This window comes from Octodon degus, unplaced genomic scaffold (genome assembly GCF_000260255.1).
Source record: "Octodon degus isolate 3935 unplaced genomic scaffold, OctDeg1.0 scaffold00002, whole genome shotgun sequence".
NCBI lineage: Eukaryota > Metazoa > Chordata > Mammalia > Rodentia > Octodontidae > Octodon > Octodon degus.
Window position 1 is genome coordinate 5183233 of NW_004524578.1, and position 20797 is coordinate 5204029.

General features: G+C 46.5%; 1 protein-coding gene across 3 annotated transcripts in view; it reads left to right on the forward strand.

Moving 5' to 3' along the window:
- The window catches only part of Adamts17 (ADAM metallopeptidase with thrombospondin type 1 motif 17), a 356834-nt gene that overhangs the window by 148995 nt on the left and 187042 nt on the right, over positions 1 to 20797 (forward strand). The window lies entirely within an intron of this gene.

Here is a 20797-nt window from a genome sequence, read left to right on the forward strand (position 1 = left end):
TTAAATATTTATTTATTTTTATTTATTACATTTATTTATTGTGTGTGTGTGGCCAGCTCAGCCCACCAGGGGGCGGGTCTGGCTGGCATGTGGTGCTGGGGATCGAACCGCAGTCCCTGTGCTTTGCCAAGCTTGCTTCAAGTAGGTGCTTTAGACCACTGAGCCATCTCTCCAGCCCCTGAGTGCTGAAATCTTAATTCAAGGCTCATGTTTATTCTTAAAGCCAACCCAGTAAGGGGAAGAGGTTTCTCTGCGTGTCTTCTTTTGTCGTCCTTGTTTCCTTGGGTCAGCGTGATATTTGATACACCCTGAGCTCATCATCTCAATTATAGGATTTCTCTTCAGACTTGATTTTTTTTTCTTTTCAGCCAGTTTCAAATATTACTTCTGCATACACAATGCAAGTGTTTCAGTTCTGAAGAATAAATAGCATCTAACTTTGCATATTTTTTTAATGGAACGACCATGGAAACTTAGGGCCCATAGATGTCTGAGGGAGAATTTGAGCCAGCCTCCTTTTTCACAAAGGAGGAAACTGAGGATCAGAGGGGTAAGTGGACACCCAAAGTTTCGATCCCTTGCAGGAAGCCTCGAGGGGCAGAAAGCCAGCAACTCTGAAACTATGGCCCGAAGGTTTACGCTTTCTCCTGGAGTGAATGTCTGCTTTATGTTTCTCTGAGGGAATACTGTGGTATGGCTCTGTATTTTTTAACTTAAAAAAAAAAATTAAATGGAAGCCAGAGCATACAAAACAATGGGAAAATTTGTATTGGGGTGTACAAAACATAATTAAGTGGAAGTATCTCATGGGGGTGTTTAAAGATTTTCTAATGACCTATTGGAAAATGTCTGGGGCCTTTTTGCAAGAGTAAAGCCAGTTTATAAAAAGCAATATGAAAGCCATTGTGTCCTCTAGAATTAACTATATGGTTGGCTTTACTTTATGTTCTCTTTATCTGGTGCCACTTTAATGTTTTCAATCCTACGGAGGGGTTTGTAGTGGCTCCTTTGGACTTGTGGGGTGCCATGATGCACATGCATAGAGTGAAAAGGCTGATGTGTGGGTGCCCTGGGGCTAGCAAAACCAGGTGAGCAGTTGTCCCTGCACCATCACTTCATTGTGACGCTACCTTTTTAATATTGCTAGAAACTCTTGGTCCCTCCTGTTTTAAAATTCAATGCCATCACATTTATGTTGGGGCCGGGGAGATGGCTCAGTAGAATAAGTGCTTCCTGGGCAAGCGCAAGGGTCTGAGTTCAAACCCTGGTTCTGAAAAAAAAAACAACAACACAGATTTATGTTAACCTCTCTGAGCTGCTAAGATGGCTTTGACAGGCTTCTCTGTTAAAAGGCCATCATACCTAGGAATCAAGCCCCGGTGGTTTTAAGCAGGGCTCGGAAAACATTTGCCACCATCCAGAATGTGATGGGTATTTGAAGAGTAAATTTAAGTAAGTGGTGCCAGCCGAGGGTCTTTGCACGCACTTGTGAGCACACTGTGTGGCCTCTTTTCTCCTTGGATGGTTCAGAATGAAGAGGACTGTCCTTCCCTCCCTTGATGACCTGTTGGGCTGTACTGATCCGAAGCCTGGCGCGTTAGCACAGGAGGTCTACAAAGAGGAATGCTTAGATTCAGCTGTGCTTTAGCCCCTTTAGCTATAGTCTGCTCTAAATTTCTTGGTGGGATCTTTATAGCTTGCCATTAGATCTAATTACCTACAAAACAAACACCTTATTGTTAATCAAAGGCAATACATCCTACCACGCTTGGACTTCCCCTTTGTTGGGTGGTTATGGTTTTCTCAGGAAGTGCGTTGTGTCGCATCACTCTCCAGCTCTGGGAAAGCAGATGCCCCCAGACAGAGCCACATTGTCCCCATCCACAGTTCTTCCTGGTCACCCCAGCTCAGGGAAGCTGGCAGTATCATGTGGAGCTGCTTGAATAAGCCAAACCCTTGACACGCTGCAAAGCCAAGCTCTGAGCTGCTTCACAAATGACCTGAAAGCTAGCTCAGGTTTGGAAATAGGGGGGAGCAGCTCACCCCTGTGTTAAGAAAATCCCCAGGTGGCTGCCTGAGGGGGAAGCCCCATCCAAACCAATGTGGCATCCTTCTGGGGAGAGGGAGGGCCCCTGCCCCCATGGGGCCGTGGGGACGTGGCCGTGCTGCCAGGCTCCCTGTGGCTCCTGCCTCCATCTGAATGCCAGGCGGAAGATGCTCATGCAGTGTGAGTTACTCCATCTGCTTATCAAAGACAGAGCCCCTTAAATTCACGTGCCTTTCTTTCCGCCTTGGCTGTCAGAAAACACCAACCTAAGGCAAGGCTCCTGTTCAGCAATTAAGTCATCTCAATCCTGAAATTATACTTCCCTCCTTCTCTTCATAGTGTTTCTTTTTATGAATTTATTTTGAATAATTGAAACAAATTATTTGATAGTATAAACAAGCTCTTATCCAACATACAATCAAATACATTTTAATTATAAATGAAATTTAAAATTTCTGCCGTGGTTCTGCAGTAATACTGCTGTGAGCACAAATTAACAATGTACGAATGAAATTTAAGTTGCATCAGCTCTCTGATTTATTAAGCACCTCCTAGGTGGCAGGTGGTATGTTAGATTTTATTCACCTGTTGTAGTACTGAATTGGTGCTATGAGGTAGGTATTACTCTTTCCTTTGTAGGTTGGAAAACTTTACAGTCTCTACATAACAATGGTTTGAGGTGACTTCTTAACACATAAGCAAAATAGGCCCACTAAAGTAAGAGTCCAGATTGTAACAGGTAGCAAAGATAGCTTCATGGGTAGCCAAAGACCAAGGTAGGTTCTGTTTAAGGAAGCAGAACTGTGGTGTGGCTGCTCACTAGTGGCCGACTGCTCACGAGGACAAAGCAAAGGCTGCCTTTCTGCATCAAGGAAGGGGTGGTGACTTGTGTGGCTGTTAAAATGACTGGGTATGGGGCACCTGTGGGGATTTTAGAATGTATGTATATGATTGTGTTCTCCAATTTGGAATGGCGCACAGAATAGAATAGATTCTATATCCATGTACAGGTATATCTTATAGTTTGGAAGTTACAGTGCTAAAGAGAGAAAGCAGATATGCCTGTGGAAGTTCTGAGGAGAGGATGCCTGTTCTGAGGAGAGGAGATTCCCATGTGGCCCCAGAAGGGCGTGTAGGGGTCAGAGCTCACTGGCTGGAGGCTGGGAGGGCACAGAGCCCGAGTCCTCCCTAGACCCTCTGAGCTGGGGAAGCCCAGCACTCTATACACACCATGCTTCTGAGGCAGGGAAGGGCGGCGTCTAAAGACAAGGCCTTCCAGATGGTGTGACAGGGAGAGGAGGGAGTCCACGAATCCACAAGGAAAGACATGTCTGCAAGCAGAAGCAAAAGAACTTCAGTCTGTAGAAAATGCGTCAGCTGTGTGGAGCTCGGGAGGCTCCTTGGGAGAAGCCTGCTGGAGATGCATCTGCCTTGAGAAGCAGCCAGCCGCTGGGCCCCTCAGCCCAGTGGCTTGTGGAGAGCCTCCCGGATAGCGCAGATGCCACACTGAGGGCAGCCTCTCGCATCCGTCCTTGGGTGGAGCTTCTCCCAGCCTCTTGTTTCTGACTTTCTTCTGGGCTTCCCTGAGCCCTTTCCCAGGTCAGAAAACTCTTTTCTCTCTGGTTGGGATTGTATGTCTCCTCTGGACAGTGGGCTCAGCCTGTGGCTTCTAAATAGCCCTCCCTCTGCAGAGGTTTGCCACTTGGCTTAGATAACCTCTGAGCAGTGCCCCACAAGAGGACCACGTGGGGTGTTTCGAAATGAGGCCATGCTGCACCTAGATGGATAGGCCCACTGGCTCTGAGGGAGGCTCTCCAGGAGGCGACCTGAGTTCCAGGTGACAACGCAGTAGGTGAGATGTCAGGGGTTCCTTTGTTGCTTCAGCCACCTTCTCCTTCTCTTGCTCCTTACCGCCACCCTCCCAGGTGTCTCTGATGATTGTGCTGCCCCCTGGCCCCTGCTATCTCTTCTGAGTGCTCTACCAGCCGGTCATATTTGGAAAAGGTTTAGTCTTAGTCTTTTCCTTGTCATCTCATCTGACACCTCCCTGAGGACCTCGGTGAGGGTGCAGCACAGAGTGACCTCTGGCACAGTGATGAGGAATGAGGGGATCTGCAGATACTTGGCAGTGGATGGGGGGAGAGACAGCTGAGTCACCTCCTGGAGACGGTTGAGGTGCCAGGCACATGGGGCACCAGGGAGAGAAACCCGCAGTGTCTCTGCAATCCAAGTGTGTGACAAGGAGCTGGGTGCCGTCAGCTGGTCCACTTCACTGCCCCTGCAGACTCCCGGGTCGCTGTGGGAGGACATGGTCACAGTCACTCATGGTGCACACCTGGGCCTCAGACCTGCACAATGTCCTGTAGCCTTCTGGAGCTGCCCACTTTCGGAAGCACTGACCTGCCAGCATAGATTGGGAGGAGGACAGAGGTCTGGGGAGAGTTGCAGATACCATAAGTGCCCTGGTGTAAGAAGGGGACCAGGGAACTGGGCAGATGCCATGGGAAGCTTGGTGGCCTCCACTAAGGACAGCTGTCCAGTCACTGTGCACGCTTCCAGCCAGGATGTGACACTATGTAAAGGAGAGTTGAGGACAACAGACAGTGGACGTCAGGGAAGATGTCCCAATGACCACGTGCAGGGCATGTGCTGCCTGGCCTGCTGTTCAGTGTGCAGGTCTGAGTTCCTGAGAGCCGGAGCTCCTGGGCAGAGCTGATGCTGTCTGGAGCAGGGGAAGAGGAGAAAGCCCTGAGTGGAAGGAGTGGTTCTCGTGACTGCAGTCGGCATGGTCCAAATGAAAAGGGATTGTCTCGGCCCAGAGCAGGAAGGAGAGCAAGTTGCGATCTGGACGTGTAAGCGTGGAGATGCTGTCCGTGATCGTGTGATCTGTGTTAAGAATAAGCCCCCAACCCCATGCAGGGCAGCCCAGGACACGGGCAGGCCTGGGAAGGCAGGTGGCCCCCAGCGCGCTGGGCAGCGGTGCCTCCTGCCCGTGAGCCAGGCCTGGGTTCTCCACCCTGCAGGCAGAGTGCAGGCACCAACATGGGCCGGCCTTATAAGGAAGGCCCAGAGAGACAGAATTTCTGGAAATGTCATAACTGTTTAGAAATCCTGGGGGAAGAGGGAACATGCTTTTGCTGTAGCTGGAATTAGGGCAGCGGGGTTCACACAGGGGTTGGTCTTCCTGAAGGAACAGAAAGAGGGGCGACTCTCCTCAGGAAGGGCCGGTCCCCGCCATGGGCTCCCTGAGCCCTCCCTATAGTTCCCATTCAGCTTCTGTGGCCACCAGGAGGCCTTTTAGTCCAGACTGAGGGGTAATCACAGTGGTAGCTGCACTCTGTGGGTCTCGGGTCCCCGCGGAGGGTCCTGGAGTGATTTCTGGGTGAGATGTCCTCCGCGCTTGGCCCTCACCTCAAAGTGGGTGCCTGAGCACCTGCAGGACGCGTCTTTCTAGCAAACTCCAGAGGGGTGCAGAGCACCCAGGCCTCGTTCCCATTTCAAAATGACCTTATCCATTGCTTACATTTTGCTGCTGAGCATCATGGGATTTTTCACATTAACTGACCTGCTGTGACCCTTGTGGCGGCCCTGCTGAGCTGGAACAGCGTGGCCTTCGAGGACTCTGAGGATGGCCACAGCCTCGCCTGTTTTTCCCCTTTTCTCGTCCTCCCCTTCTCCCATGCAAATAAAAGTCACATTTCCTGCTCTTCTTTCCTCAAGGGAGAATTTCAAATTGGAGTTTTCTTTTTTTTAATTTTTTATTCATTTTATTTTATTTTTTTTTTATTTTTTTATTTTTTAAAAAATTTTATTTATTTGTGTGTGTGTGTGTGTGTGTGTGGCCAGCTCAGCCCACCAGGGGGCGGGCTGGCTGGCATGTGGGGCTGGGGGATCGAACTGTGGTCCCTGGGTTTTGCTAAAGCTTGTTCTAAGTAGGTGCTTTAGACCACTGAGCCATCTCACCAGCCCCTTTTTATTCATTTTAATGAGAAAAAAAGATAAAATAGCAATGAAACAGTTTCAAAATAGGTTAGTAGGACAATTACAATAATGAATACATTTCATATTGTTGTCTTCATAATAGTTATTCAGAGGACCAGACACAGACATGATATCTTGTCTAAACAATATTAGTACAAACCTTTCTTCTCACTGAACTAAGAGAAAGTAGCTGTATATCTATCCTAACTATCTTGTATATACATATATTTTTTTCACAACAAAACAATCCTTTATTTGTATCCCCCTTTTTTGTTTTGTTTTGTCAGACATGAGTGTTCCATTGCAGTCAGAGAAGCTATATTTGGAGAGTCTTTAAAGGACCTTTTCTTACTTAATGCCAGTCCTAAGATTGTAGGTTCTTGAATTCAGCACAATAACACAATATAGTCCAATAGTCCATAATAGTAGTGGATTATCAGCACAACTGGCAATTGTCCGAAGTTGTTGCCTTGAGCCTTTTACAGCTCAGCATAGTCATGTGGCCTTACTTTTTATACCTCATGGTTACACTTTTCTGCTGGATGGTTTAGACCTATATAACTACAAATGTCACTTTTGCTGTCTGATATTGAAGTGGAGCTTCCACAGCAATCAGAGCAGCTTTGTCACAGCTGGTTCTGTGGAAAGGGCTCTCCTGCCACCTCGGTGGTTCCTTGTCATGCCATGGGCACAAGGGTACTGAAGAAGGAGCAGTGTTTTCGAGCCCCCTGCTTCACACGGGATCCTGCAAAGAAAGAATACTCCTTCCAGTTGTCTGGGAAACATGGAGCCCCTGTCCTTAAGGGGACCTTGATCATGGCCTTCCCTTGTCTGTCCAGGCCAGGCCTGACGCCCATGAGGAGGGAGAGGGACACAAAAATTGAAAGCCATTAGAAGCTCATCAGCAAGCAGCAGCTGTGGTCCCGCCTCAGCAGCCGCTGGCTGGATGTTACCTCAGCAGCCGCTGGCTGGATATCACAACCATCGTGGACGATCTAGCTGCCCCGAGACTCCCTGTGCCCTCGAGTGTCATTACTATAAGAAGGACGGTTACAAAAGCTGTGCTGTGATTGTCTCTACCCCAGGAATTCTGTGTGTTTAATTATCAGGTGGATTGTCTTGCCTGGGTCCTTTTGGGCCACGATGGTATGCGAGGAGACAGGATTCGGAAAGTTGAGTTTGGCAGGAAAGTCAGAACTTCCTTACATTACAGGCTCTGCCAGGAGTTAGATGAGATCCAATTTTCTTGGTAGATTGCCAGAGCTTCTGGCAGCTTCACCTAAGAGGCTTTTCTCATGGTTCGCGGAGCTGGCCAGGATGTCCAGAGTCATCTGAGCATCATTCTGCACGTGATGCGACTCCCTTCCCGTGGCTCTCCGTGACCGAGAGCAGGCTCTGGCTGTAGCCTCCGGCTACAACCTCAGGGTCCTTTCCACACCTGAGCAGAGCCTGGATCATAGGCCAGCCCTCACCGTGTGAACTTGCTGGTAACTGAGTCCACTCGTTATTCCTCAGAAAGTCAGTTTCTGCTCTTGTAGCTACAGTTCTACAGAGTCCCTGGAGGGCAGAGGGGATGTGTTTATGACAGGAATCTCCCTGTGGAGGGTTTGCCCCTTTCCCCAAAGTGAGTGGTTATATGCCTGGAACCTCGTGTCCACTGCTGATGGAAATTCAGAGCCAGACACCAAAGGACATTTGTGTGTGCTGAGATCTAGAAACCTTGTCACCAGCCTGGTTCATGGCACATCTGGGGAAGGGCCCTCCTGCACCTTGTCTATCGATGACATAGATAGCATGTCCATAGCATACATGCAAGGGGTGGTTTGGCCAGATGGCATTGGCAGAAAGTATAGCCAGAGGGTCCTCTGCTAGAGGAGTAAAGTCATGTGCTGCTGTGTTTCTGTCATTTGAGAACACAATAAGTGACAGAGATCAGCAAGTGGGCCTGGAATAGGACTTATCTGGACAAATACCAACAAATAGGTGTCCATGAATTGATGGAGGTTATGGTTTATTTCTGTGGCAAGTCACTGGGAGCATTAGAAAGATATCGTCTTGCTAAACATGGCCACATACGACTGCAGTGTTGGGAAGAGGCCTGTATCACATGAGCCTCTGGATTCTCTGACTCATGCAGGATGAGCATCAGGAACAAGAGAGAATGAAAGGGGGGTGGGCTGGGGACTTCTGGGTCTTGGGACTGTCACAGTGCCTGGTGAAAGGCTGAGGCCGGTAAATGCTATGAGAGGCAAGGCCCTGTGATCTTGGGACGAGTTAACCTTGGGAGCCTAAGCTTGTCTCTGCACCTTGGCCATGGCTTCGCCCAACGTAGAAGAGGGTGGATTGTTAAAGAGGAGGAGAGGGCAGAGGCCACAGTGGTCCTTGGAAGGCAAACTCAATCATTGCACTTTCCCACGGCACATCCAGTAGGACCCCTGCCGTGGGCCAGCTTCAGGCTCCCCAAGGACCAACCGGGACGCTGCTGATGGCTCAGAGTCACGTGTCGGCTGGTTTCTAGAGAGAAGAAGCTTAGCTGGTCACTCAAGAAATACAGAAACAAGTAAGTGTCTAGTGAACCAGCCACTAGTGGGCCTAGACTCTCTGGGGATCGGGGGATGGGCAGCCTCTGGATGCAGTGCTGTTCTTCTTAGTGTTGTGTGCTCCACCGTCACCACAGTGGTCACAGAAATTGCACCACAGCTGTAGAAACAGTTCTAAGAAGGTACAAAGGAAAAGGCAGCCAGCTTCCACCAGCTGCCCAGTCCTGCAGACCTTGGCGTACTCAGCAGAACAAGCTCCTGAGGCCCCCTCTTCCCACTCTTCTGCTGAGCTGCCCTGTCTCACTGACCATCATTGCTTCAAATGCCTATATTCCATCCCCAGTTGAGAATCTGGCAAAGGTCTGGGGAGATAGCTGATGGCCTAAGCATCTGCCTGGCAAGCATAGGGACTCGAGATTGATCCCCAGTACTGCATGCTGTGCCAGCCCCCAAACCGGGCATGGTGGGGCACACCTGTATTCCCAGCTCTAGGGAGACTGAGACAGGAGGATCACTATGAGTCTGAACATAGTGAGACCCTGTACAAAAACAAAACAAAACAACGCAACAACAAAAAAACCCAAAAACACCTATTCATAGCATCAGTGTCCTAAGGGAACCTGCTAGAAATGCAGGAACTCAGATCCTCCAGGGCAAATAGCTAGAGCATGTAATGGGGAGGAGCTCTGTCCGTTCCCCTCACCTCAGGGCAAGGGGTGAGGGTGATGACACTCACTTCAAGCCACATGCCCTGCATACCCTTGACCCCCCAACCCCATGTGGCTTCTTGATACAATCAAGGGATGTGATAGGCATGAGATCTGTGGACGGCTGTCGGCACCACAGTGTAGTGATTTATAGTAAATAATTTTTCATAACTAGAATGTATTAAAAAACTAACAGGTGTATAGTAAATACATAAATGAGTCATGACATAGTCATTATTATAAAGTACTATGTCCTATAAACCATTGTGCCATGCTTTAATTTTTTTAAAAATCTTTCATTTATTTGGTACAGGGTTTCGCTATGCAGCTTGGATTACATGCCCAGTTCTGGGGCCAGCACGGCATGTAGTTCTTGGGCTCGAACCCCAATCCTTGCGCTTGCCAGGCAGACACTTAGAATGCCACACTATCTCCCTGGCCCTATGAGCCATGCTTTTTTACAAGGGGCAGCCCAGCAGATTTGCTCACTGCATCATAAAAAACACACGAGCAGGGTGTTGTCCTGTGAAGTGAGAATGGCTATGACAAGAGGCAGTAGGAGGGGCTGGGGAGATGGCTCAGTAGAATAAGCACTTGCCTGGCAAGCCCAAGTGTCTGAGTTCAATCCCCAGTTCCACCAAAAAAAAAAAAAAAGAGGCAGTAGGAGTGTTTGAGTCCAATTATAATCATAGGGGGCCACCCCATTGTAATAAAGGTGACTTGTCAATGACGGAAATGTCATGATGCAGTACGTAATTGCAATGAGGTGGAGTTAAAGAGAAGAATTCCCTTTTTTCCATTTTTCAGTGTTGGAAGTTTTAGAACATCTTTCTTGACCTGGTTTTGGTAGTCTCTTCTCTTGTCCCTTATCTTCATCCATATGATGCCGTCGGTCCTGAGGGTTGTTGGCTGACGTTCAGTTTACTCTGGGTTGTGTTTATGCCCTGTAGTTTGGACACCAGGTATCTTTGTAGAGCTGGTCAGGGCAGCTACCTTTGACCCCCAACCCCGCCAGACAGACCTGACTCTGGTCTAAACACCTAACTTGCTGCAACCTAAAGCCAGGCAAGTAGCTTCCTGGTAAACATATTTGAGAACATATTGGTCAACCAGGCCTATAGAGCAGGGAGCAGAGTTCTGTCTGCAGCGCTGAACAGAAATCTCACAGGCCCTCAAAGACCCCAAAGCTGTGGCCTTTGACATTCCCACAAGGCAGACGGCAGGTCGTGGCCCCAAGACTGTGACATGCATACGTCTCTGTCCTGCTCCTCTCCCACTCAGTTTTTATTTTTGGTGTGAACGTAGAAGCTGAAGCCTGAGTAGTGGTACTTGTCTTCGCGGTGGCTTCTTCCCATTCTTGTTGCCAGTGACCCGTATGTGGGTCCTGCGGCTGCTCATGGTGGCAGGTCAGCTTCCTGCGTTGTCACAAAGCATCATTTTCTCTTCCCACATTGGGCCTATTATTATCACTCATGGTCTAGAAGACCAGGGCAGCTTCCAAGTGCCACGCGGAAACCTCTACCTGGGATTTAGATGAGCTGTCGCATCCAGGACCCTTCCCACTTCTGGCTGCGGCGTGAATTCAGCCTTGTGTCCTGAGAAGCTGGCTGCCCTTGGGGGGTTGAGTCTGCCGACTCTGTCTCCGGCGGTTAGTGGGGCTTGCACATGTAGTAAATCCTACAGAATAATTACGTAATCTATTTGCTTGTGAAAGAGGTTCAGGAAAGAAAGCCAAGGGAGTGTTTACCAAAGTGGAAAGAAAGCTAAGGTCTCCCCCTGCAAAGGGATCATATTTTCAAAGTTGGGGATTTGAAAAGGGTTATAAAGATGCCCCATTTGAGCACAGAGGGGAAACTGTGCTTTGAAGAGCCAGCCCCTGAGGGTGCTGCCTTGTGTAATTGAAAGCGTAGAGCAGCGAGGGCAGTGCTTTTAGAGCTTACACGGATACAAGCAGCCCGTCGTGGTATGTGCGCCATAGACTCGCCACCACTGGACTCATGCTTTATAGACCCTGCCCTTCTGGCCAGGCATGTCATCGTGACCTCGACTTCCTAGTCTTACTGGTTCTCATTCAGTCCAAGATTATGCAATACACCTGTAACTGAGTCTCCAAATAACTGGTCAGCCAGTTTTTCCCCCTTGAGTCAGGCTCTCACAGATGAAATAGAAAGAACTTGTTTTAAATGAGAGTGCCATGGGGCTGGAGAGATGGCTCAGTGGTCTAAAGCACCTACTTAGAACAAGCTTAGCAAAGCAGAGGGACCGTGGTTCAATCCCCAGCACCACATGCCAGCCAGCCCCGCCCCCTGGTGGGCTGAGCTGGCCACACACTCACACACACAAACACATAAATAAAATTTTAAAAATAAAAAAAAAAATAAATGAGAGTGCCAGACCCTGGTGATGACTGTGGAAGAGCCACGAGTGCTGCAGACTGGAAATAAGTCAGTGTCATCTTGCAAACGAGAAACGAGACAAACGGCAGACATTCTAGACTGGTGCTGTTAGGGTTGTTTTTAAGAGAGATTCCAGCATGGCTTATCAGACATAGCTCTTAGAAAGAAAGGGGGCAGTTCCAGGAGTCAGCCGAGGACTGAGCAGACACATGCAATATGAATTTTCCAAGGTCTCTGCAAAGCTCTTAACACTCCTAATGGGAAGTGTGGACAATACAAGCCAACCACTGAGCGAATCTGTGACTGTTAGAAAGCCTTATAGTGTCATTGGGTGTGCATGGGTACATCTGTTTGGGAAAGATGCTTCCTATCTACCAGAAGCCTTAGAATCATGCCTTCCTGCACATTTAGTTACAACCTAGCTGTAGAGATGGGTAACATGCTCTTCTAAGATAAATGAAAGGAGAAGACATTAGTAATGCCAAGAATGAAGTGGGAATGATTCTGTGGTCATTAGAAAACAATAAGGGGTAACAACTTCATGTTCACAAACTGAATAAAAATAAATGGATTGGGCCGGGGAGATGGATCAGTGGAATAAGCGCTTCCCTGGCAAGCGCAAGGGCCTGAGTTCCATCTCCGGTTCTGGAAAAAAAAAAAAAAAAGAATAAATGGATTAATTTCCTTGAAAACTACAAACTGACAAAACTCAGGCAAGGTGAAGTAGATGATCAGGATAGGCTTGTGTCTTTGAAGAAATTGGATTTGTAGTTTGAGGAGATATATTTGACCTGACTTAAACAGTACAGGTGTATACATCGAAACATCCATAGTTCTCTAACAGTATGTACATTTTTGTGTTTTTATATATCAGTTTGAAAAATTAGAACTTGGAAAAAATGAAGCTTCCCCCCAAATTTCCAGGCCAAACTGATTTTGCTGGAAAATTTTGCCAAATGTGCAAAGTAGCACCTATTTTATATAATCTCTTCTGGAAAATAGAAAAAGAAGAAACATTGTTGAGTTCACTTTATGATTTTTGTGAAGTCATTGCTTGATACCCAAACTGGACTAAGACAGCATATAAGAGAAAATGATAGGCCAATATCTCTTGGGAAAATTTCTTAATGAAATTTTAGCAAATTGAGTCCAATTATTTACACACACACACACACCTAAACTGTGACCAATTAAGATTCATTTCAGATATGCCAGGCTCATTCGATGTCCAAACATTGTTTAGTAAAGTACTGCATATCAACAGGCTAATTGAGCAAAATCTACACTAGTAGATGTAGAAAAATCATTTTTTCATCCACTGATGTCTATTTTTTTTTTTGATGTCTATTCTTAAAAAAATGTATAGTTTACTTATACAGGGGAAGGTCCTCATCCTCCTAAATCACATTCACAAAACAGCAACAATTAATAGCACCCTTAACAATAAGAATCCAGGTTGCGGAGATAGCTCAGTAGAATAAGTGCTTGCATGGCAAGAGTAAGGTCCTGAGTTCAATCCCCGGTACCACAAAAAAAAAAAAAAAAAGAATCCGTTCTAAGTTTCTAAAATAAAATAGTATAAATCTCATAAAACGTATGTGACCTCTGTATGAAGCAAATCACAATAAATCAAAGAATGCTTGGATACTTGGAGATGTACATTGTGATCTTGAAGATGGACATAGTAGAGTTGTCAGTTCTCCTAAATTTAACCTATAGGCCAATGTACTTCTCTCAGGGTATCAGCAAGGGCTTTAGTGAACATAAGTATACTTATTCCAAGAATTTTAAGGGAAGGAAGAGTAATGGAAAGCCTTTTAGAACTTCAGTGATGTGTACAGCCTGCTGCAGCTTCACTCCGTAGGTTCACCACCCTTGCCCTAGAATAATTACAACCACTTGAAAAAATGGAGAATAAAACAGGACAGATCATTCTTGCTAAATTAAATTAAAACTAAATCTGTAGCTACAATATACTGATGCAGATAAGGAACCAGTACAGTGGGACATAAAAGAGAACCCAGAAATAGATTCAGACAAGTAAGTCCAATTAATTTCTGACAAAGATACAAAACCAGGTTAATGCAAACGATTCAAAGATAGCCTTTCCATTAGAAACTGCTGGAACAATTCAGATGTGCAGAGGCTAAGAAAAAATTTAAGCGTCATACTTTTTAAAAACTTAAGTTGTGAACTTCAATTTGTAAATTTGAAAACTGTTAAACTTCTAAAAAATAAAGCATAGGAAAAAATATTTGGAACCATGGCTAGGTAAGCAGTTCTTATACTGGGCATCAATATATAATCTATGAAGCAAAAGTTCCTACATTTGAACTAATGAAAATAAAAACCTTCACTGTTAATGATATAGAAAAACAAGTTACAGACTATTTTCAAATCATACATCTGATAATGTACTTGCATCTAAAAGAGCTCTCAAAATTCAATTATAAAACTACATACTTAGGAAGTGATCAAACAGACAGGCATTTCCCCTAAGAGAGCACTGGTAGCAAACAAGCACATGGAAAATACTCAGTAGCATTAGCCTGGAAAAATGCAAATTAAATCCACAGTAAGATATCACTACACTCCTATCAGAAGAGCTAAAATTAAAAAAAAAAAAAAAAATTAGTGACAATGTCAACTTCCAGCCTGGATATAGAAAACAGAGTCGTTTGTACATGGCTGGTGGAAATATAGAATGCTGTGGCCAATCTGGAAAACCGCTTGACAGTTCTTTTTAAAAGCCAAACCTACTGCACAACCCAGCAGCTATGCTCTTGTGCATGTATGCCAGAGAACTAAAAATTGGAAGTATAGTTTCACCTAGAAAGTTACGCATGAATATTTATAGCAATGTTATCTGTGATAGTCCCAGACCTGAAACTGTCTAATGTTTATGCCTAAGCAGTTAACCCATCCTGTGTGTGTATCACGGATTACCACTTTGCAATCAAAAGAACGAGTTTTGGACATAGTAACTTGGAAAAGCCCAAGGAAATTATGCTTAAGAATAATTCCTCAGTAATTCTCAGAAGAATATGTCACACATGGTTCTATTTCTGTAGGAGTTGTGAGACAGCATAATGAGCTGGAGAGCAGATTGGTGGCTACTGAGAGCGTAAGGTGCAGGAGAAGGGGGGTGCTGGGCTCGTGAGGAGCAGCCTTGTGTGACGCTACAGTCAAGAGCTTGTATTGTGATGGTGGCTGCCCAGAGCTGCACGTGTGCGCAGAAGTGAGTGCATGGACAGCTAGAGAATTGAAAGCAAGCTTTGTGGATCACACAGATTTTAGAAGGCTCAGTAGGGAACTTCAGTGGTGAGCGATGCTGGCACTCAGAAGGCTGGGCGAAGGCTGGGCCACACAGACGTGAATTTTTTCAACTTGTTCTGAATACAGAATTATTTCAAAAGGAAAAGTTAAAAAAAAAAAAAGGAGCAATCATACTTTATGGGTCTTTGTAAAAGTCCCAATGTCCAGGTCACACCCCATAGAAGTTAAACTGATTTCTACATGTGGAATTTAGGAATCTGTTTTTAACCTGTTAGATGACTGGCACACACAGCCTTGTCTGGTAACTGGTGGGTTCAGTCCATGGTCAGCTGGCTCTCCGTGGCTTTTCCCTGTGATGGGGCCAAACCGTCTTGGTGGAAGGGCTCAGTGGAGCAAAGCTGCTTACCTCATGGCAAGTGGGAACCAGAAGGAGGGGGACAGAGCCAGAGGAAAGGGCCTGGGAGACACACCAGTCCTCAGGGTCGCACCCCGGGACACACTGCTTCAACGAGACCCCACGCCTCTGTTGTCATCACTTCCTGGTAGTGCTGTCTAGTTAGGATCTCATAGTGGATCAATTCACTGGTGAAGCTAGCACCCTGAAGAGCCCATCACCTCCCAGGAGTCCTCCCTCTGAGCACCTAAGAGTGTCGGGGGGTATTTTAGGTCCAAACCATAACTGATTTTTGGAAGCGAGCAAAATGCATTTTTGTTCCTTCATTTTGGAAGCTGCCTGAGTTATAATGGGTTGTTTGTTGCCTAAAGTTTCCTTGACTTTTCCCTATAACCCTGGTGCTTCTGAAGAATAATCTCCCTTTTCACAATGGAATCCTGATGATGTGCTATTGGAAACTTTTACTCATTGTGTTCTTTGAGGTTTGAAATGTATCATCATCCTACCTGGAGGTGGAGATCGGTAGTTTACACATGTGTGCCCTTGAGTTTGGTCCCCCTCTGGACCACAAGGATACAGACCAGAAGACATCAGGAGCAAGAAGATGAACCCAATGCCCCAGGGCATGACTGGGCATTGCAGCAGTTCACAGAAAAGGCTCCTTTGGGGCATTCTGTGGTGACACTTCCTGTCGTCATTTGAATATAGCTGTCCCCACCAATACTGCTATTGTGGCTTAGTCATTCAGTGCACCAGTGTTGAGAGGTAGGGCCTATTAGGAGGTGTGTAGGTCATGGGTAGAGCCCTTCTGAGTGGGTGAATGCCCTTCTCAGCGAGTGGGCTAGCTATTACACGGTTTCACCCCTCTTTCCGCTCTTCTGCACCTACCCCCTTGTGCGTTCCACCATGCGCTGCAGATGCATGAAGCCCTCCCCATAAGCCAACAGGATGTGGTCTTTGTGCTTTGAATTTCCAAGCTTCTGGAACTGTCTGCCAGAATAAGCTTTTGTCTTTTAGAAGTTATCCAGTCTCTAGTATTCTGGTACAGCAATAGAAAATGAAGACATATAAGTTGGCTTATACAGAAATACAGTGTAAAAGCCTTCTGTGGGTCAGCTGGCTGAGCTTGGCCTCGTGGTCCAGGCATCAATGTCTAGAAGACGAATCTCATTTCGTGCCATAGCTTGTATATGTCTGTAGCACATAACGATTCTCTTATCCTCTTGGTGCTGATGGGTTCATCCTTTTCTTGATTTCTTGTGTCTTTAAAAAGGAAAACCTTGGCTGCCAAAAATAAACATTTTGTTTATGCATCTGTGACACTGCAGGGAGTCTTTTTGGGGCTTGAGGGTAGAAAAAGAAGTGCAAGCAGAGGACAGTTGCCCAGCCACACGCTCGGCTGCCACACCACACGCATCTCTGGGGGCCACTCACATGGACAAGGAAGCTGCCTCTGAGCTGGACTCAGAACTCGTGTGCTGTAAAGAAGGCTGGAAGTGAGCTGGCTTTTTTGCAGGGCTGAGGACCAAGTGATGACAAAGGACCAAAGGGTAGAGGTAACCAAGCCACCAAAGTTCGAGTCCCCCTTGGGCCCTCCACACGTTCCTTCACCAAGTCAGCCATTGCTCAGTGCCTGTTTACCTTTATACATTGTGAAATACTGGTTTTGTTTTCCTGGAAATTAGGATTCTCTTAAGGATTTCAAAACTGGAGGGTGGGGGAGCTACACAGGTATGTGACCCTTTTGCCTGCCTCCAGTTCAGTGAAATCTTACTGACATCCCACCAGGAATAGAAGAACAGGTTTTTTGGCTTTGTGGTAGGGAGACAGGTGGCCAAAAATAAGGATGTTTGGACCGGTGAGATAGCTCAGTGATCTAAAGTGCCTGCTTAGGCAAGCTTAGGCAGGCGCAGGGGACCAAGGTTCCATCCCTGGCACCATGAGCCACGCCAGCCCCACCCTTGGGGCGGGCTGAGCCGGCCAAAATAAAATAAAATAAGGCCATTCCCTTGACAGCTCTTATTTCAGTCGGATTCATTTCTGCTCTGTTGGGTCACCGAATTTAGTACTAACTCTTTTGCAGACACACATTGAAAGAAAACATTTAAATAAAGGCTACTTTCAAAATTATTTTTGAAAAGAGGAAAAGGGGTATCTTAATACCCTTGCTGTTTGTTTCATTTCACCCCAAAAGTGAGAGTGAACGCTGTGAGGGCTGGGTTGCCGTGACTGGAAAGGGAGGGGGAGACCACAGGCAGGGAGACACCACCCCCGGAACAGAGGCGTCTTTTCTCCACCACTTTCTCCTCCGTGTGGTGCATTCTGGAAGAAGCAGGACCTGCCAGAGCCATCCTTTCCAGACACTGTGAGGTCTCTTGTCTGGAACACCTTTGTATCTCAGCTGAGATTTTGTGGGTAGGCCTCTTTTCCTGTTTTAATAACCCATTATCAACTACAAAGTTGCCACTAGTAAAAATATCAATTATCACTTATGCAAGACTTGGCATTACTTGAAACCACATTCCATCCTTGGAACATGATAGTTGCTTGGAGCCAAAACTCAAAGAGGGTTTGAGGACAAGTTGTGTACACAATCATTAAGTTGGCCAGAAGAATATATTTTTATCCTGTAAATTGAATGTCAGTTAAGCAGTAGTGATTACTGCAAAAAAAACTGTAATTTATGCTAAGGGAAGTGGAGATATTTTTAAAGATAAAAATTGTTCTTTAAGCATAGAAGAAAGACTCAACTGCATGGAAATTTCCAGAACAAACCCTTGGCTCTGTGATCTCCAGGGTAGATCAGAGATGGGTATTCAGACTCATGAAGTCCTCTACCGCACGATGAATCCGCCACTGTTGGTCAATAGCAAGCCTGTAGTCTCATAAGATGGTCGCATGTAGTGATAGGCAGCTATTTTAGCATGTAAATGCATACTGTCTTTGCACAACTGTGAAATCTCAAAGACACATTTCTTGGAATGTGACCCTCTCATCAATCAACCCATGATATATTTAGTAATTGCTATACTTAATAATTTAGCACTAGAGTGTTGACTATTCCTCAATTTTGTTCTTCAGATGTCCCCCAGCAGGTTGGATGTGTAGATAAAATGCTGAACCTTGAACTTTGAGTGTGTCCAGAATCTCCCACCACCAGTGCCTTCTCTGATTTCACCCACAATTTGAAAATCTGGGCAGAAATAAATGTCAAAATTTTGTCTTTGACTAACCCAAAGCAATTGTCCTAAGTCTTGTGTTGGTAATTCTTGCTTGTTGAATGTCAGCCTAACTTCTCCCTGGACTGTGTGGGCAAAGGTTGAGAAGGTTAAATGGGACCTGAGAAACATCTCCAACATTTATTTCAGGTCATGAAATCAGCTTGATTAGGGCTCACTGAGAAGGTGACAGGAGAGGGGGGACTTTGGGGGCTGTGCCTGGTGGCTGCATGAAGATAGATTTCAGCTCCGGAAGGGAGAGGTTGGTGACACTGGCCCTCCTGGACATTCACAGGGATTCTTTCTGGAGGAGTTGTTCTTAGCTTTGGCGATACACTAGGTTCATTGAAGAGGTCCCATAAAATGTAGGTGTGTGGGTCAGACTGTTGGGATACCCCGCAATCTTAGCCCTCTGGGCATCTGAGTCAGGAAGATTGTAAGTTTGAGCCCAGCCTAGATGGCTTAGCAAGATCATGTCTCAAACTAAAATAAATAAATAAATAAATAAATAAATAAACATTAAAAAAGGAGGCTGGGAATGGAGCTTAGTGGGAAGTCCCTGGTTCAATCTGCAGTACCACATGAACACACAGGTGCCCAGCCTATCCCCCGCGATCCTGGCCTGCAACGCATCCAGGAACTGTACTTGTGTCTCAGGATTCCAGGGACGTTGTCAGCTCCTCATCCTGGCTGATAACCTCCCCAGAGTGCCTACCCGTGCTGAGAATAATCACCAGTTGCGGCTCTCAGAGTGTGTTCGGCTGCTCTGTTACCTCTCTGCTACTGTAACAAATGCCTGCGGTGATCAGCTTATACCAAGAAAGGTTTATTTTGTGCGTGCTTTCAGCTGATGACTGGCCCCGTTGCTCTTGGACCTGTGGAGCATTAGCTCATGACAAGCGTATGAGGTGGCTAGGAAGGGGAGAGGGATAGAGGAATGAGCTGGCGTCCCAGGATGCCTCCTGCCAGGGGTGCTCCCCCGGGGACCTCGCAGTAGTGCCAAGATGTTAATATGTAGGTCTTTGGGAAAGAGTCCAACTACACCGGCAGCTTCAACATCAACTGAGAAATTCATAGAAGTGGGAACTTTCATCCTTAGCCCACTCTACATCCCTTATACTGCCTGACTTAGGAACTACGGTGAGGCCTAGCAATCTGAGCTGTGCTCAAGTTTGAGCACTATTGATCTACACTGTAGCAATGGTTGCCAAAGTTTTTTTTTTTTTTTTTAATTTTATTTATTTATTTGTGTGTGTGTGGCCAGCTCAGCCCACCAGGGGGCGGGGCTGGCTGGCATGTGGTGCTGGGGGATTGAACCGGGGTCCCTGTGCTTTGCTAAGCTTGTTCCGAGTAGGTGCTTTAGACCACTGAGCCATCTCACCAGCCCCTTGCCAAAGTTTGATAGACATCACATTCACTGGGAGTGCTTATAAATCCAGATGCCTAAGTCATATCACATACCAATGCAAGAAGAACTTCTGACAGTGGAAGCCAAGCACCTATGTTTTCTCGAAGATTCTGTATAGACACATTTGAAAGCCAGGGCCTTAGAGAGGTTGAGCAAAGTTCTTCCTGGTGTTCAGATTCTATGATTTATCTTTAAATTTTGTTATTTTACCCTAGTGTTATGTTCATTAGGCAGCACACGGATTGTCTTAGAGCCTCAGATGCCAGAGTCCCATTGGAACTCTGTTCCTGCTGGAAGATATGACTGCCTGCTTTTGATTTATTATATACCTGGGAGAAAGGGCTTAACTGGATTCTATGCTGAGGTGACACACTCAGGCATACCCAACCACCTCAGGGATAAAACCTTTCAGAGAATTCCTTCCATATGGTCAGGCTGTTTTGATTTTGTTCATCTGCAGTCACATCAATTTACAAATGTTTATCAGCCGCTTCTGTGTGGCTAGCACTGAGGGGCCCTCAAGGCGTAAAGAATGACAAAGCCTGCCTTCTGGGTGGCTCTGTGAGACCTTGACAGGGAGGAACTTTGGCAGTTGCCCGCTGAGGCTGGAGGAGTGTCTCTTAAACACTGAGGGCCAGTGCAGGGAGGAAGAGACCTGCAAAGTGAGCCATAAAGTGGAAGGGTCCCCAGATGTACAAGGGACAGGGGCAACGGCACTGGGGCTGTTGGGGTGTCGTGGGGGTCCAGCAGGGGCAGAGGCTACTCACTGGCCTGTGATGAATGCTTCATCTGGGAAGGGTGATGGAGAAGTATGTACTCCTGTCTCCATC